We start from the raw sequence: 19,198 nt of genomic DNA, 5'->3' as shown, positions 1-19,198 counted from the left end.
CCCGTTTGCCCCTCCCCCAACTCCCTCCACTGTACAGAAGGAGCAACAGAAAAGCCTCCATCTGTAAAATAATAGGTGCTCTGGAGGAGGGGCAGGGTGGGAAATATTACTATTTTAAAAAGCTCGGTTAAGGGGGGATTCCTGCTGTTCCTATGGAAACACTTTAAACTGGATAGAAAGTTAAAAAGATTTAGTAGTGGCAAAGCTTGTGTCTGCTGGTCAGATTTTCTAGTCATCTCCTTTTACCAAAATTTACCTCCCAGCATCGTGGATGTGAATTTGCCAGAAGTTTTCCATTTGTGGAGGACTGAGGAAAGCCAGTTAATTGGGATGTGTTTTTGCACCCAACGAATGATTTCTATGTTATCGATTTACTTCTTCCACTTAACTGCAGCTTGAATGAAAGCTGCCTTGATCCATATATGTGTATCTGTGGTCTGGTCATTTTTGCCACCCTTGGTTTTTTCTGTTAAATCCTACGTCCTACAGTATGTGCGTCACTCATCCAGATTGACTTGATGCTGTTTTAATTAAGCTGCAGCATGTGACACCCTGTGCGCTTCTTTATTTTTGGTTTTAGGTTTTTGATGGATTGCTTTGATTTTTTTTATTTTATTTTCTGAGACTAGGAGTACCTATAACTTGGCGTGATTATTGTTGCAGGTTGAGCCGGGTGCCAGCTACTGATGTGGGAATCTGGGAGCCAGAGCCGCCTCATACAGTCCTGACTCCCCAGAATTCCTAACCCGCTGGGGAGACAATCCGTGTGTGTGGTTGGGGTGTGTTGGACTTGAGGTGCCTGATAGATGCTTGGGGAAGTGTGTCCAGCACGGAATGGGAATTGAGACTCCAGCAAGTGGGAAAGAGACAGCTGAAGTCCCCAGTGTGACACCAGGGCCTGTGGGGCATATTTGGTGAGACTGGTGAGGTCAGCGTTGGACCGCCTCCCATGCCGTGTGCCGTCGGTGTGGGAGGGGGAAGGGGAGGACAGCATTTCTCTGTCCTAGAGCAGTGCACGTCCTGTTCACGCACCTGTGTGTGAGTCAGCTCGAACTGCCATAACAGAAGACGACAGACTTTGTCTTACACAGCAAACGTTTGTCTCCCAGTTCTGGAGGCTGGAAGTCTTAGATCAAGGCATCAGCGGGACTGGCTTCTCCCGAAGCTTCTCACCTTGGCTTGCAGACAGCCATCTTCTCCCTGTGTCTTCATGTGGTCTTTCTCTGTGAGTGTCTGTGTCCTGATCTTTTCTAATAAGGACAACAGTCATATTGGATTAGGGCCCATCCTAACAGCCTTATTTTAACATGATTTGCTCTGTAAAGGCCCTGACTCCAAATAGAGTCACATTGTGAGTGCTGGGCATTAGGATCTCAATATCTGAATTAGGGAGTGGAGCACAATGCAGCCCATAATAGTCATCGTCTAATGGATGAGCATTGTGGGGGGGGGTGTTTGCTTATGCAGAGCCTGTGACCCTGCAGCTCAGCGTGGGAGGCTAAAGGGGTGCTCACGAGGATGGCCGGAGTAAGGGGGAGGATGCAAGAAGGACATTTCGGAGAGAAAGAATTGAATTTCTCAATTTACATGAAAGGTGATGGCCTCTGGTTGGGTCTGCATGGTTTCCTGTCCTGTAGCAGGAATCAGCAGTCTTCTGTAAAAGGCTAGAGAGGAAGTACGTGAGGCTTCATGGGTCCTGTGGTTTCTCCTGAGCTATCTACCTCTGCCAGTTCAGGGCAGATGCACCCATTCCAACGAATGAACTTGACTGTGTTCCGATAAAACTTTATTTACAGGAAGAGGCAGAAGATCAGATTTGGCCAACATGTGGGAGGTTGCCGGCCCCAGTCCCTTAGGATCCCGAATGCTAATAGTCTGGATGAGGGTGCACAGGCTGTGAGAGTTCCTGTTAGGTGGGAAGGCTCTGGCCACTCGGGATTGTACACCTTATGCTGGTGCTGTAGTTGTGTGTGTGTGTGTGTGTGTGTGTGTGTATGCGCACGGGCGGGCGGGCACATGCACGCACCAGCCTAATCGTGAGTGCAAGTGAGGGAGGGTGACCCCCAAACCAAGCACACCGGGCCATGGATTTTCACTCTCATGGGTCCAGGCCTATTTCTAGCTAGGTGTTATCTGCAGAGTATAGCTTAGCATAATGAGAGGACAGAATCAAGATGAGTAAGTGTTCATCACGGAAGAGTGGGATGTCGGGAGCCTCAGCAGGAGCATCACCTGGATGGACCATTTTCCACATGGAGCTGGTGCCATGAGGGAAGAATAGGTCACAGCTTGTATGACCCGTGTGCTTTTCCAGTTTCCAATGATGACATTCCGTCCACCTACCACCCACCCAAATGCATTTCTCTAGTTTTATTGAGATCAGTTTGGTTCCTCTCAGCCACAATTTTAATACATGTTATAGGGAAAAAAATCTTAATTAGAATAATTAGAATAAAATTATTAAACACAAATGTGAAAATTGAGTGATTGGTACTCACACTCTTTGGATCTCAGTTAAAGGTACCAGCTTTTCTCTGAGCCATTTTAGAACTTCATAGAAACCTTTAACAAGAACCTGTTCCAAAGTGTAATGAATGCAAATCATAAAGTACTAAATGAGCGATTAACAGTATTCACTGTAAAACCACAGAAGTACTCAAACATCACTTTTTTTTTTTCAGAAGTAGAAACAAACATTTTTGAACTTGCGTGGGTGTTTTTAAGCCAGGAAAAACTTTTTTTTTAACTTGGTAATTGGGAAACTATTGGTGCTCCTGCAGCAGCAAGAGGATTCATTGGACCTCGCTGCGAAATCACACGGGCACTGTCCTTTACATTCAGTCAAATGCGTGTGCGGCCTCCCGGTGTCTGTTAAAGCCGACAAAGAATGCTGCCCACAGAGCGAAGGCGAGTGGTTGTGGACGTGTCTGTTGATAATCTGATCTCGACTTGGAGCCGCCTGCGTTGAGACTGTTGCTCCATCACCACGTAGGAGCTTAGCCATGAAATGTTCCCTCTGTGTAACGACGATCTCTGTGCGAGCAGAGGCCAGCACCATTTGGTCCCTGAGACTCAAAACAAAGACTGATTTGCCTGGTTAAGACCCCCAGTCTCTAATGCAGTCAATAAATCTTTGTTGGTAAATAATTGCTATCGAGCAGAGTTTTAATATAAATTTATGAGTGGTGTTTTATCACAGCTTGGGGCTGCAGCAAACACTGAGTGATGGATTTCAGATAGCACTTACATTCATTACATTAACTTTGTAAGTTATTTAAAGCTTGTACACTTAACATTGCTTTTGGCTTTCAATGACCTCTTGGGACTAGACAAAGAATACATATGACGAATAAAGAGATTGCAGCCAAAAGACAATTCTACTCTTTGCTCCACTGTAGAAAAGGTTCCTTGGGCAGAAAGCAAAATGTGCCTGCCTGGAATCCTGATATTTTGGTTGTAGATCATTAAAATCAGTCTTTCTGATATGTCAGTAAATTAGGTGGTAGGAATTAGACCAACATTTGCCATTTCCAAGTAAGGTAAGAAGAATAATTTGCGATGTCACAAAACACTTAAAATTTCTTGCTATACAAACAAGTTAAAATTTGTCTCGTAGATGAAATGATTCGCACGGAAGCAGCAAAGCAGGGGGGTAACAAGTACAAACCCTTGGTTTGTGCCTCGAATCTTGCCCCTGTTTCTGTCCCTTACTGCCGTTTGGGTTATCTGTTGCTGGGTGATGACCCCGAATTATAGTGGCTTAAAACAGTGCCATTTTGGCCAGGTGTGCTGGTTCACACCTGTAATCCCAGCACTTTGGGAGGCCAAGGCAGGTGGATCACTAGGTCAGGAGATTGAGACCAACCTGGCTAACATGATGAAACCCCATCTCTACTAAAGAGTACCAAAAAAAAAAAAAAACAGACGTGGTGGCGGGTGCCTAGAATCCCAGCTACTCAGGAGGCTGAGGTAGGAGAAACACTTGAACCCAGAAGGTGGAGGTTGCAGTGAGCCAAGATCACGCCACTGCACTCCAGCCTGGGCAACAGAGCGAGACTCCATCTCAAAAATAAAAAATAATTTTTAAAAACAGTGCCACCTTATTGTTTATCATTCTGTGGGCCAGGAGTTTCGGCAGGGCATATTGGGGACAGTTTGTCCATGCTCCACAATATACTTCTTAGGGCCACAGCGTCCAAGATCATTTCTTTACTAATGTATCGGGTGCCTCAGCAGAAGTGGCTCAGCTGGCTGGGGGCTAACATGGAAAGGTCATTGGCAGTCATCTGTCTGAGACCCCAGTTCTTCCTCGAGCAGTCTCAGGATGTCTCCTCTTTACTTGGTCTCCCTGGTAGGATAGTTTGACCTCTTCACAAGGCTGCTCAGGCTTCCCAAGGGGCATAAAAGCAGGAGCTTCCAGGCCTTCTTCAGGCTTTGGCCAGAAGTGGCACAGCATCATTTCCACCACATTCTGTTGGTTCAATTGAGTCAGAGGGCAGAGTGATCACACAGGGTATGAGCACCACGGGGGATGAGGGAACTGGTTTTTGTGTGCCATCTTTGGACACTATCTACTTCACTCTACCCTCCTTCATGCAAAGTACCCACAGCCTGTCCCCAGCTACCCAAAGTCTCAAGCCATTATGGCATCCGGCCCAGGCTCGAAGGTCATGGCCTTGTCATCTACACGAGGTACACATGTGGATGAGTCTCCTTGGATATGGTCCTCCCCATCGGAAGACCAGGGTACCCAGGAGACAAGTTATCTCACACACTGTGCAGGGGTGACTCAGGAACAGGAGAACTGCAACAGATACCCTTATTCTAAAAAGGTGGAGAGGCTGTAATCCCAGCACTTTGGGAGGCTGAGATGGGTGGATCACCTCAGGTCGGGAGTTAGAGACCAGCCTAGCCAACATGGTGAAACCCTGTCTCTACTAAAAATACAAAATTAGCCAGGCGTGGTAGCACATGCCTATAATCCCAGCTACTTCGGAGGCTGAGGCAGGAGAATCACTTGAACCCAGGAAGCGGAGGTTATGGTGAGCTGAGGTCGCACCATTGCCCTCTAGCCTGGGCAACAAGAGCGAAACTCCATCTCAAAACAAAACAAAAAGAGGTGGAGAGGGACAAGAGACATGGAGCAGTCACTGGCCCATAACAATTCTGAAATCCAGCCAGCACATGATGCTGATTCACCCTGCTCTGGGCATAAGAACGGTATGTTCTCCCCAGGAGGCATCCTCCTTGGCCCTGGGCTCTGCCTCTCCCATAAGAATTGACCCATGTTTGCTACTACACAGCTTTCTCAGCCTGCTTCCTGCTGTACTTAAAGTTGAGGGCCCAGAGACCACTTTTCTTTCTAAACTTTCTCTGTGCATTTTAATCCAAGGTGGTATAATTCCTTTAAAAATCTTGTGGGTATCCTTTGTGTCGAATCATAATCTGTTCCATTAAACAAAAACTAATGCACAGATTTCTCTCTGTAATCCATGGATCTCTAATCAGAAGGGTCTGTGAGGCATTGCCTTCAAATCTTTGAGTTCTCATGGAAAGGGTCTGACTGCCACACCGTTGAAGGGGTCCTCATTCTGTGATCACAGCTACTGGTATCTCCAGAATTTGATCTTAGTTCCGATGCCGGTTCTTACTCAAGGGTTTTCTGCTGTCAGGAGAAGCTGGGAATGAGAAACTGTTTTGTGATCAGTCCAGCAAGGTTTTCAGTTGAAATATTTGTTCTAATTGTGCTGGAAAATTTCCTGGACCTCCTCTCTCCTCCCATATTTAACAGAGCCAGGAGCACTTCCAGCATCCAGCATGGCAATCTGGTAGCCAGGTGTGCAGGCTCACGAGGCACTCTTGCTATGCTACCCATCCCCCTGATGGGGGAGCAGGTTTGCTAACTGCCCTGCTGGTGCACGGTCTGCCAGCCCCATTTCCATCCTCAGGTAGGATTTTCATCACTGTCATCACAACTTCCACTCATGCTTCTTACATCTCTGCTAGCCTCAGCCAACTGCCTAGTTCCAAGCCACTGCCATGTGTTTTTGATTTTTGTTACAGCAGTACAGGATGCTAATTCTGTTTTTCTTACCTGTTGCTGCATAAGGATCTGCCCTGATACTTCAGGATTTAAGAAAATGATCATTTGACTATTTGTTATAACACTGTGGCTGAGGCCTGTGGACAGAGCCCAGCAGGGCTGACTTGTCTGTCAGAGCTCCCCAAGGCAGGTGCTGCGAGGCTTTCTCGAGAATTAAACCCAAAGGAGCTAGTGTTATTCCCATGGATGCTGTTAGCTAAAGTGAGTCTCGGGCAGCCCAGGGTCAGTGTGGGAGGATTTATTTATACCAGGGCACCAGTGCCACGAAGTGTGGTTCAGTGGGAGCCGTCTTTGGAGAACAGATGGCACGCTGGCTGTGCACGTGGGGCAAGTTCCATAACCAGTCTGTTTCAGTGTCCTTATCCGTGAAGTGAGGATCGTCGTGGATGTCAATTGTGATGAAACTGCAGTTGATGAAATAGGCAGTTGTGAATGCTGAGGGATTGGTGTTCACACTCTTTGGACCCCTGTTAAAGGTGTCATATCAATTCCTGTCCATGAAATGAGGATAATCAATGACCACCCGGTTGTCATGCACTTTCAGTGGGTTCACAGTTGCAAGGCACTTAGAGCAGCAGCGTCTGGTTCAGAGTGAGCCCAATATTGCATAGAAATAAAAAAAAACTTTTTTAAATAAATGCCGAAGCCACATAGGAGTCAAAGAAAGCATTTTAATGGATGTCTTCACTGTGACAGCTGGACAGCAAGAAAGAATCTTAAGCAGAGGTGGTTTTCACATGTACAAAAGTGGCATCTGAGAGATGGACAAAGTATGCATGGTGACATGCCACCATGCCGTTTGGCCCTGGGTTATGCGGAATCAAAAAAACTTAGGATCACAGGGACCATTGGCACTCACTGACGGGAACTGTCTGCCTGAGCGTCTCCGGCAGAGCCTTCCGGCCTCTGTCATCTCCTGACCAGTAGAATCATGGCTTCATGTCCTCTAAAAGTTTCAAATGAACTATTTTTAGAGTTTTCCATCTTCTTGGTCCCTAGAGTAGGGAAGTGTGAAAGTTCGGACTGATGGAAGCTTAGGGGAGGCTGTCTGCATGCTCAGCCCAGACCAGTGGAGGCCACCTTAGTACCACTTCCTCCCTAAGGAAGGCGACGGGCTCCCTGTCTTCCCCAGTTGTTTTCCATTTGGCTGCTGCATGTGGGGGACGCTGAGTGTATTCAGAGGGGCGTCCCATGGTCAAACTGGAACTTGCTTTGGAAAGAGTGTGGACTAAGAAGGGGCTTGGCTTGTGTTGCCACATATGAGAAGACATCTCACTGGGGCTTTTGTGGCGGCTCCACGGTCCGTGGAAGTCCCCACCAGCTCAGTGCAGCTCTAGCGTTAGGTACCAGCCGCGCCCTGGGAGGGCAGAGGACCCTGGCTCTTTCCGAGGGAGATCGTCCAGGCAGCTCTCACTGTTGAGACCTGTGGACCCCTGTCCCCAGGGTGCTCATGCAGAGACTGAGGGGCCCTAGGTGGGGATACTGCAAAACATTTTTGTAGCAGATTCAGGGCTGAATGGTTTAACTTCTGGGGCCGCTCTAGGCTGAAATTCTGTGATTCCCACTTGGTACAAACACTCTTCAAAAATCAACTTCAGAATTAATTTAAGCCAAGAAAGAAAAAGCATGTTTTTAATCCACAAAATCTATTTCCCGAGTCTGCTCATTTGTAGTCCAATTGAACCTCTGATTACGAACGCTCATCTTGCCTCCTGCTTCTGAAGCCCCAGCCAACGTCTTTACTCATCAGAGAGCTGTCTAATTGTGCTTTTGAGAAAAGGCCTTTTAGAGTTATTTAAGGAGAGACAATAGAGAGTTTTGTAGTTTATCCTATTGTTTTGGCAAACCTTTTTTTTTTTTTAAGGTTTACATGTATAAGTGCAGACATGGACTCTCTGATGTCAAAGATCTGTGGGCGTTAAAACCACAGCTGGGGAGTCTGGGCTTTCCTGGGATTGGGGCCCTTCAAGGAAGTTGAAGCCTGTGTAGTAAGTTGGAGGCCTAAGCTGCCCGGCTGTGGGAAGGCCAGTGCAGCTGTCCGGTCCATGTGGAAGGACCTTGATGTCAGTCCAGAACCACATTTTTGTTTTGTTTTTGAGACAAGGTCTTATTCTGTCACCCAGGCTGGAGTGCAGTGGCACAGTCACGGCTCACTGCAGCCTCGACCTCCTGAGCTCAGACAGTTCTGTACCTCAGCTTCCCAGGTAGCTGGGACTATAGGTACACACCACCACACCCGGCTAATTTGTGTATTTTTTGTAGAGACGGGCTTTCAAGGGTTTCAATTTGTTGCCCAGGCTGGTCTGAAACTCCTGGACTTACACAGTCCCCTCGTCTCCGCCTCCCAAAGTGCTGGGGTCACAGGCGTGAGCCATCGTGCCCAGCCCTGAACCACATTCTGTTTTTTGTTTTGTTTTTGTTTTTGTTTTTGTTTGAGACGGAGTCTTGCTTTGTTGCCCGGCTGGAATGCAGTGGCATGATCTCAGCTCCACGGCAACCTCTGCTTCCCGGGTTCCAGTGATTCCCCTACCTCAGCCTCCTGAGTAGCTGGGTCTACCGGCGCCCGCCACCACACCCGGCTAATTTTTTGCATTTTAGTAGAGACGGAGCTTCACTATGTTGGCTAGGATGTTCTCGATCTCCTGACCTCGTGATCTGCCCACCACGGCCTCCCAAAGTGCTGGGATTACAGGTGTAAGCCACCGCACCTGACCCAGAACCATATTCTTGAGCTGAGCTCCCGAGGTTACCTGGTGATGTAGAAAGAAGGTGGCTTAACTGGGGGCGCTGCAGTAGCTTCTCAGACATGGCTGCCCTCATGCCTCCTTGGGGCCAGGGCTGTGGTTATAGTTGCTGTCCATCACTGTAGATGCTTTCACCTAGGCAGAGCAACCGAAGTGCACTTGCAGGGAGCTAAGAGGCTCAGATGCTAACATCTGACGGGTTTGGGTGGGACAGGGGTGCGCTCAAGATGCTGTGGCAGGCCTCACTTGGATCAGCTGCTCCTATCCCCATGGGTCAGGACAGGGCTCTGTCACGTTTCTGGCTTTGCCTTCATCTACTCTGGAAGTTTCAAGAGAACCTGGACATTGAATATGAAAGAGAAGGCATTCATGTATAGAACTCATTACAAAGACAGCATCACTCCTAGAACCAAGATACTCTGTGTGTGTGTGTGCACGCGCGTGTGTGTGTGTGCGCACGTGCACGCATGCGCGCATGTTCATGGATCAAGGCAGACATGGGCTGAGTTTAAAAACTGGTACTAAAATACCCACTTATCAGAGAAATTGTCAATGTCATGGCCCCACATTTCCATTAGATAAGCAGTAACCTCTTGTGAAGTGGAGGCAAACTAGAAACAGCTCCCAAACGTGGGCGAAAAGAGAAACTAGGACTGATGGAAGACTGAGTTTTGGGGGAAGAACCCTGGAGGCCAGGGGCAGTATTCCTGGGGTCCTGGGATGGAGAGAGCCCTGTCACCCCCTTTCCCCCATCTGCCCTTGCTGCAAGGAGGAGGTCAGCCTTGTTTTATAAATGAGGTCACTTTTCAACCTTACTGGTCCATGGCCCCGTCCTGTCTCTGTATCTGCCAACTGGAGAGCAACTCCCATGGTTTGTTTCCACCTTTTAGAATTCCTGGGACTAACAACAATTGTAATAGAATCGATGGTATTTTAAATGCTTGGGATGAACAAGCACTTTGGGTTCCTGGGATCTTAGTATAAAAGCCCACCGAGATCCAAGGCTCACCATCGTGCTGTCTGCTGAGAGATCTGATTCCCAGGGGACCAGCCTTCCCCACTCGATGTTTGCCGGGGCTGAGACCTCAGCACAGGTCTGCGATACCCACAAGGCTGTGCTTCTCAGGGCCAGGTCGATTTTGAGTCACGTGCTTACTGTGTGTTGGAACACTTGTGCTTTGAAGGCTACGATTGGACACATGATTCCCAGCACGTTTCCTGAGGTTCCACCTGCAGCCCGGGCCTGTGGTTGAGTAGAGCTTCTCTCCCCAGCTTTCCCGGGAGTGTGTGCTCTCTTGTTTCCCATCTGCATTTGCTTATGGGGCGCCATGAAACCAACACGTGGAGCCACTTGGAGACTTTCGTGTTAGTTGTGCACAGATATCTACACTTCTCATTGCCAAACTGTACGTGCACTGATTTTGATGGCTGATTATCTAGACTAATCAAACACATCTTCCGAAATACATTGTAATTGCACTAGGGACTTACAAATTTTTATTCAACTGGTGAATGTCTTTTTATTTCATTTTAAAACCTCGATGCATTGTTTGTTTATATTTAACATAGATTCATTTAATGAGAGTTAAGTTTGACCATATAATGGAACAAATGCTAATTTCCTCAAAAAGTAGTTGTTCTATGTCAGACCCATGACCAGGGTCTCCTCGCTGTAATTAGATAACTTGTTTCCAGGGGAAGGGGCTCACCTGCAGATAATTTCATCATCTCCAATACAGGTGGGCGTTGCTTTCTCTTTATTTACTTCATTATTCTCTAGCTTCCTCATTTGAAACTGCAAATATTCTATCTGTTGTTTTCCTAAGGTGAACATGATGCTTTTTACTATCAATTTATGTACTTTTAGAAATATTTAAAATAATTTATTTTTAAAGGAGAATGAACTAGTCAACCTATTAAATGATTACATCATGATCTTAAAGATTCTCAGGAAAATTTTGCTGACCCTTAGATAATAATTCTTCAAAATGGGATTCTGATTCTGTGTTGGCTAAGCAGATTATAACCCGGCCCTTGCATGCTAAACCTTAAGTGTGACCATGTTCGAACTCCCTAGGCTTCTTCCTGTATTTCTTGGCTCCTCCCCGGCCACCTTCCATCTCCCAGACTTCCTCCTTGAATGTGGAACCTCAACGGCTGGCCTGGCCGCCTTGCCTACCTGGGTCACCAGCCCCTCCAGTGCTATGTGGCTAATACCAAAGTCTTCTTTTCCCTCCTGGTCACCAGCTCCTGTACTCTCTGGCTCAGTGAATGACCCCGCTGGGCCACAACAACTAAAGCCTGACTTTGTCTGTGCTGGCCCCGCCCCACCCCACCCAGTGCCTTGTCCCGATTTTACCTCCAGCGTGTTTCTCGCACCTGCGTTCTCCTTGCCTGCCTAACCTTCTCCTCCCTTGCCCCCAGAAATATCCCTGATCATCACTGCCATTCTAGACCAGTCTTTCCCACATTTGAATGGTGTGGAACTTTTGTTTTGTTTTGTGTTTGTTTTTGTTTTTGTTTTTAAGACAGAGTTTCATTCTTGTTGCCCATTCTGGAGTGCAATGGCGCAATCTTGGCTCACTGCAACCTCCGCCTCCCGGGTTCAAGCAATTCTTCTACCTCAGCCTCCCAAGTAGCTGGGATTACAGGCATGCACCACCATGCCGGGCTAATTTTTGTATTTTTAGTAGAGATGGGGTTTCACTGTGTTGGTCAGGCTGGTCTTGAACTCCTGACCTCGTGATCCACCTACCTCGGCCTACCAAATTGCTGGAATTACAGGCGTGAGCTACTGAGCCCAGCCAGAGCCTTTTAAAAGAACAAACATCTCATAAATCCTTCAACATTTATTTAATTGTTTTGATAATAATTACGCAGTTAGGTACAAGCAGAAAACTAAGATTTAGCTCCTTGTCTTTATAGCTTTTAAATAAATATAAAAGTTATATTTATTAAAATTTTAAATTAATAGCATTAATTTATTGTGCATTTAATGATAAGGATGATGATGTTTTGCTGAAACAAAATGGCGGCCTTCCGTGCCAGGGGTTAGGGATGACGGTTGCAGTGCAGGCTCCTTTGGTTTCAACTGCCTCGTGACTGTATCACGTGGTGACGCCAGCCTCTTCCTTTCCTGCTTTCATACTGAGAAATCGTTTTGTGTACAGCATGCGGTGCCTTCCCCTGGGGTTGACTTGTTCTCGGAGTGAGTGATTTACATGTTGCGTCTCCCTCGGGGCTCTCCCCCTTAGCGCAACTCGTGACCCAGGAAGTGAGAGATGCCAACTCGGGTGGTGGAATCCAGTGGTGGTTTTGGATCACTTTTTAGATAGTGATTAAAATACACTCAAAATTTTAAAAATTCTTCCAACGTGTCTCAAATTTGCTCAGACCGTCTGGGGATCTTGTTACATTCGGATTGATTCCTCCCCTCTTGAGTAGACCCAACCGCTGCTCCAAAGTGGGCCATACTTTGAGCCGGAAAGCGCTTCCGTCTTGCCAACTCCTCACCAGGGGAATCTTTCCTAATGCAAATCATATAACCCCTTCCTTCCACCACCCTGCTCACCTATGGCAGGGCCCAGACATTCAGGCACCTCCAGGGCCAGGCAGGAAGTGGGGCTGAGGGTAGCCCGCTGGTTTGAGAGAAGGGCCCACGGTGCCCGCGGAAACCCGGTAGTGTGGCCTCTGCACACCGCTGCCCCTCAGGCCACGCTCCCCATGTCAGATGGAGAGTATAGGTGCTGTGACTGCTGGATCCCTAGATCCATGGGAGGCCAGGGGGGCTCCATCCAACCCCAGTGACTCTTGGCCAAAAGTCACAAACACCGTGCGCATGTGCAGCTGGCCTGCAGCAGGTTCGGTGTAACCTGTGTTCAGTGCAAAAATGTGTACCTGTGGCCACTATTTTCACATAAGAAACCATCACACACAAGTCCAATGTTTCTACTTCTCTTCGATAATCAGCATATCTGGACACATGGGGCCCTCCAGCCCTGCAGGGTCACTGTGTTGCACAACCCCAGGGGCCTGGTGGTGGCAGCACGTGGCCCTGTCATGTTCTGGGCTAAAGTACGCCTCCTTGCCAAGCAGGTCTGACCTCCAGTTTCCAGCAGCCCTGGGCACCCTGTTCCTAGAATTTGCTAGTCGGGTTAAGATTTCTTGTCCTCTGGCTGCCCTTAACATTTTTTCCTTCGTTTCAACTTTGGTGAATCTGACAATTATGTGTCTTGGAGGTGCTCTTCTCGAGGAGTATCTTTGTGGCGTTCTCTGTATTTTCTGAATTTGGGTGTTGGCCTGCCTTACTAGGTTGGGGAAGTTCTCCTGGATGATATCCTGAAGAGTGTTTTCCAACTTGGTTCCATTTCCCCATCACTTTCAGGCACCCCAATCAGACGTAGATTTGGTCTTTTCACATAATCCCATACTTCTTGCAGGCTTCGTTCATTTCTGGAAACCATCATTCTCAGCAAACTCTCACAAGAACAGAAAACCAAACACCACATGCTCTCACTCATAGGTGGGAATTGAACAATGAGATCACTTGGACACAGGAAGGGGAGCATCACACAGCGGGTCCTATTGTGGGGAGGGGGTAGTGGGGAGGGATAGCATTAGGAGACATACCTAATGTAAATGACGAGTTAATGGGTGCAGCACGGCAACATGGCACATGTATACATATGTAACAAACTTGCATGTTGTGCACATGTACCCTAGAACTTAAAGTATAATAATAATAAAAAAAAGATTTCTTGTCCTGTTCTCCTTTCCTTGAAGACACTCAGAGTGGAGGCCTTCTCAGGCTGCTCCTGGATTTAGCAAACAGAAACTGCTTCCTCTGGAGCCATGTGCACTCTCAGTTAAGGGAAATATTTGCTCCTCTGCTCTCACTCCGAGCTCGCGTTTTGTTTCAGTGGGAATGTGGGAGTGAAGCGGAGCCCCTGGCTGCTCATGGTCCTTGACTGAATCAGAATGTCTTGGGAATTGGGAATACCCTCTGTAAACTGTGGGGTGCAGCGGGAAGATAAAATGCGAGTTGTCATGAAGTCTCACGTCTGTCCCTACAAGGGACTCAGGTGACAGAGGGGCCTGCCAGAAGGATCCTGAGCAGCCGCCCCTTGGTGTTTGTGCTTTGGAAGCGGAAGCTGAAGTTCAAAACCAAAAGTGCTGGGCTGGGCAGTGGCTGGAACACCCAGAGGTTCTGTGTGGGGAGCAGGTCACCGCCCATGAGTAGGAACGGGAGACTTTGGCAGCCCGGCAGCCCAGTGTCCTGGCAGGAGTGAAGCGGGCAGGAGGGCTGGCCCTGCCACGTTCCATTAGCTAACAAGACACTTGCCCTGTGTGACTCAGAGTCCTGGCTTTCAGGGAGCCATGGCTTCCATAACTTTGCTGCCCCTGACCTGTTCCTTTGGGGAGCAGGAGAGTCAGGGGACACGACTGCACAGCCAGGCTGAGCGTGGGGTAGTGCTCCAGCCACTGAAAGAAAAGCGCACCTGCCCCAGCCCAGCTGGACCACAGCCATGACGTGACAAGCGGGGCAGCCAAGTGGCTCTTCGTCTCCACAGCAGTTCTTGGGGGGGTCATATAATAAACCCAACTGGGGCCGAGGCTGGAAGGCAGAAATATGACTCCTAAGAGGCCAGGGTATTCCGTAGTCCTGCCGACTTAACGCAGCATTTGAATAGTGCCTGTAATCCAAGATTATCCTCCCTGGCAAGACGTAGAGTTTAAGTTAAGTTTATTTATTTAATAAGCTCTTAAGTTCATTAAGAGTTTTCCTAGGATCAAAAGAAAATCAGCCTAGGCCAGGTGCAGTGGCTCACTCCCTGTCATCCAGCACTTTCTGAAGACCTAAGCGAGGCACAGTGGCTCACTTCGCTGTTACCCCAGCACCTTTGGGAAGCCAAGATGGGAGGATTGCTTGAGCCCAGGAGTTTGAGACCAGCCTGGGCAAGATGGTGAGACCCTGTCTCTACAAAAAGTAAAATAAAAAATTAGACAGACATGGTGGCACGTATGTGTAGTCCTAGCTACTCGGAGGAGACTGGGGCAGGAGGATTGCTTGAGCCAGAAAGTTCAAGGTTGCAGTGAGCTGTAATTGCATCAGTGTACTGCACTCCAACCTGGGCAATACAGCGAGACCATATCTTCACAAAAAACAAAAATAAAAAAATTAGCCGACCAGGATGGCACACGCCTGTAATCCCAAGCTACTCAGGAGGAAGGAGGGAGGATCACTTGAGCCCAGGAGTTCAAGGCCACAAGGAGCTATGATGGCATCACTGCACTCCAGCCTTTTTTTTTTTTAATTTAAAAAAAAGGTTTTAATTTAGCCTAGTTTAGTTCTTCAGAAAGCTATGAAATCATGTCTTCACATGCCTCCCGATTAGACTGTTTCCCCTTTTTCCCTTAACAAGTAAGTCCTCGTAGCCTTCACTGCGGTAGAACAATTTTGAGGATATGATTTGCTCGCGAAAGCACCCCCCATACGCCAGCCAGAAGAGTGGTGCAAGTCCATCCGCATGGAGCCCCAGGGGCGTGCGCCGTGGCCAGCGTTTGTCTGAGTGGGAAGGGACGAAGCTTTCTGAATGAAGCCGGGAGCATCTGTCATCTTCTGGTGACACCAGAGACTTGTCATCGTTTGAATTTCATCTGAGATGAATGACGGAAAAATGGGAGCCCATTGGAGAACTTGACTGAGGGCCGGGTGCAGTGGCTCACGCCTGTAATCCCAGCACTTTGGGAGGCTGAGGCAGGTGGATCACCTGAGGTCAAGAGTTCGAGATCAGCCTGGCTAACATGGTGAAACCCCGTTTCTACTAAAAATACAAAAAAAAGAAAAAAATTTAGCTGGGCATTGTGGCACATGTCTGTAATCCCAGCTATTTGGGAGGCTGAGGCAGGAGCATCACTTGAACCTGGGAGGCGGAGGTTGCAGTGAGCCGAGATCGCGCCACTGCACTCCAGCCTGGGCGGCAGAGGGAGACTTCGTCTCAAAAAAAAAAAAAAAAGGACCTTGCGTGAGGCTTTGTTATGCTAAGTTTTAAAATCCTCGGGAATCCCACTGGAGAGGGGTCTCTCATGAGTTGAAGCAATCGCTTATTTATTACTGCGCCACTAGTGGTGACTGCCCCTCTCCTCTCACTCCTCCATGCGAGGAAGCTCTTATTGTCGTGGTTTGCAACTTAGTTAGCATTTTCCTATGGACTTGGTTCGTTCAGTTGATTGGTCTCAGTTCCATATTTGGTTTATAGTGATTTAGATTCCAAGAAATCAAGGTATGCCACATTTTGCCACGTTTCCGTGAGTAAGAACTTGCAAAGAAATCATCTTCCAAAGTCGTTTCAAACTCAGATGTTTTCCCTTAAGCAACAATGTCTAGTGGTGGTTGGAGCCCCAAGCTGGCCCATACTTCCTTATGTTCGCAAAACTTGGTTACGATTTAGTAAATAAAAAACAGTAATGCCGCAGTATTGGTAATTAATTGGAACTTGAACTCAATTATATCCCATAATAGTACTTAATTCATTCTCATGTTGTGATTCTTGAAAGACAGCAGAGTTTAGGAGGTCAGTGGAGCCTGGGAAAAGTTCCGGAGGTGACTCGTGGGGCATCTCAGCTTTCTCAAAGTGTCTTCTTGTATTTCAAAACTCATAACTTTCCTTCTGCCTTAGTCCAGGTGAATTAGCCTGAGTCTTACGCTTTCTCAGTCCTATTAAGGTTACATAAGTTTATAAAAGGATAGCGGAAGAGGAAGTAAAGAGATTCTCTCAGTTTTCTTGGTTAACATGGAGCAGAGTAAGATGAGAAGGGAGGAAGACAGAGGCAGAGACTCCTGAAGTGAACGCTATCGTTGAAAGGGACTGAGCTGGACAGGCATGGAGCCCAGGCTGAGGAGAGAACCCCAGCTCAAGGCGCTGGGCCTGCCCAGGCTCAGTGTTGGCCATCGGCTTCCTTAACAAAGGGAAACCTGTAAAGATAGAGCAAGGCTTGCTGGGAATTGGTGTTAAAACAAGAAGAAATTCTCAGCAACCGTTTAAGAAAACTGGATTAAACATGGCTTCAAAAATGTGTTGGTTTCAGATTCTGAGTGGTTTTCAAGGAGGCCTAATATGATTCCATTAAAAGTGAATTAGAGTCAATTACATGGGATTCATCTATTAAATATTGTTACTGAAATTTGCCAGTGGAATTTTGGTTTTAATAAAAAATCTGAAATGAAGGAAACTGTAAAAAAAATTCTTCTTTACAAATCTAAGGTGAGAATACAGTTAATGCAGTTTGGGTTTTTCTGGGGTTTTTTTGTGAGTTTTGTTTTGTTTTGGTTTTTGGTGTTTTTTTGGCCACGAGGTGTGTTTTATTTTCATTATTCATAGAAATAATTTTCTATAATGTCCCGGAGCCAACCAGAGAATTTGGCAGTCCGATTGGGAGTGGTTCCTTCAGAGACCCACAGGCCGGTGGCATCAGCGCGGGGTGCCCAGGTTCACAGTGCGGCTTGTGGCTCGTGTCCGTCTTGCAGGTGGCTCTTCCTCCACACCACGACTGGGGTCTCAGGGATGACGAGGGCAGGAAATCCTCCAGGCTCTTAGGAAATTTCACTCCACTTCTGCCCAATGGTCTCTGGTCGGCAGGGTGTTCTTCTCCTGCGTCTCTGTTTTCTTCAGCTTGGCGCCATCAAAGCTGGCGTTTCCCCCATGTCTGGTTTGTCTGCCATTTTCTTTTTTTTTTTTTTTGAGACGGAGTCTCGCTCTGTCGCTCTGTCACCCAGGCTGGAGTGCAGTGGTGCGATCTCGGCTCACTGCAAGCTCTGCCTCCCGGGTGTACGCCATTCTCCTGCCGCAGCCTCCCGAGTAGCTGGGACTACAGGTGCCCGCCACCTCGCCCGGCTAGTTTTTTTGTATTTTTTAGTAGAGACGGGGTTTCACCATGTTAGCCAGGGTGGTCTTGATCTCCTAACCTTGTGATCCACCCGTCTCAGCCTCCCAAAGTGCTGGGATTACAGGCTTGAGCCACCGCGCCCGGCTGTCTGCCATTTTCTTTCTTTTTTTTTTTTTTTTTTTTTTGAGACGGAGTCTTGCTCTGTCGCCCAGGCTGGAATGCAGTGGCCGGATCTCAGCTCACTGCAAGCTCCGCCTCCCGGGTTTACGCCATTCTCCTGCCTCAGCCTCCCGAGTAGCTGGGACTACAGGCGCCCGCCACCTCGCCCGGCTAATTTTTTGTATTTTTTTAGTAGAGACGGGGTTTCACCATGTTAGCCAGGATGGTCTCGATCTCCTGACCCCGTGATCCGCCCGTCTCGGCCTCCCAAAGTGCTGGGATTACAGGCTTGAGCCACCGCACCCGGCCTGTCTGCCATTTTCTTAAAACAATCAGTGCCATCCCGCTCCGAGCCCACTGGTTGGTTGGTTGGTTGGTTGGTTGGTTGGTTTTTTGGCAGAGTCTCCTGCTAGAGCCCAGGCTGGAGTGCCGTGGCGGGATCTCAGCTCACTGCAACCTCTGCCTCCTGGGTTCAAGCAATTCTCCTGCCTCAGCCTCCCCGAGTAGCTGGGATTATAGGTGCCCACCACTACGCCCAGCTAATTTTTGTATTTTTAGTAGAGACAGGGTTTCGCCAGTGTTGGCCATGGTTAGCCAGGCTGGTCTCAAACTCCTGACCTCAGGTGATCTGCCCGCCTCAGCCTCCCAAAGTGCTGGGATTACAGGCGTGAGCCACTGTGCCCAGCCCAGTTAATGCAGTTTTAATTTTGTTTTGTTTTGTTTTTTGAGACGGAGTCTCGCTTTGTCGCCCAGGCTGGAGGGCAGTGGCGCAATCTGGGCTCAGTGCAAGCTCCGCCTCCCGGGTTTACACCATTCTCCTGCCTCAGCCTCCCGAGTAGCTGGGACCACAGGCACCCGCCCCTCGCCCGGCTAGTTTTTCGTATTTTTCAGTAGAGACGGGGTTTCACCGTGTTAGCCAGAATGGTCTCAATTTCCTGACCTCGGGATCCACCCATCTTGGCCTCCCAGAGTGCTGGGATTACAGACTTGAGCAACCACGCCCGGCCGATGCAGTTTTTTTAGTTTGTTCTTTCTTTTCCTCTCTGTCTCTCCTCTCCCCTCTCTCTTTCTTTCACAAGGTCTCGCTTTGTCACTCAGGCTGGAGTACGGTGGTACAATCATAGCTCACTGCCACCTCAACCTCCTGGGCTCAAGGGATCCTCCCACCTCAGCCCCCCAAGTAACTGGGATTACAGAAGCTCACCACCATGCCCAGCTAATTTTATTTATTTATTTATTTATTTATTATTTGTTTAGAGATAGGGGTGTCAGCATCTTGCCCAGGCTGGTCTCGAACTCCTGGGCT

General features: G+C 48.1%; 1 protein-coding gene across 8 annotated transcripts in view; it reads left to right on the top strand.

Annotated features, from left to right (window-relative positions):
• Positions 1-19,198, top strand: part of AGAP1 (ArfGAP with GTPase domain, ankyrin repeat and PH domain 1) — a 637,917-nt gene that overhangs the window by 369,176 nt on the left and 249,543 nt on the right. The window lies entirely within an intron of this gene.

Source organism: Trachypithecus francoisi, unplaced genomic scaffold (assembly GCF_009764315.1).
Source record: "Trachypithecus francoisi isolate TF-2019V2 unplaced genomic scaffold, Tfra_2.0 Lachesis_group13, whole genome shotgun sequence".
Lineage (NCBI taxonomy): Eukaryota > Metazoa > Chordata > Mammalia > Primates > Cercopithecidae > Trachypithecus > Trachypithecus francoisi.
This window is presented reverse-complemented; position numbering and strand designations above follow the sequence as displayed.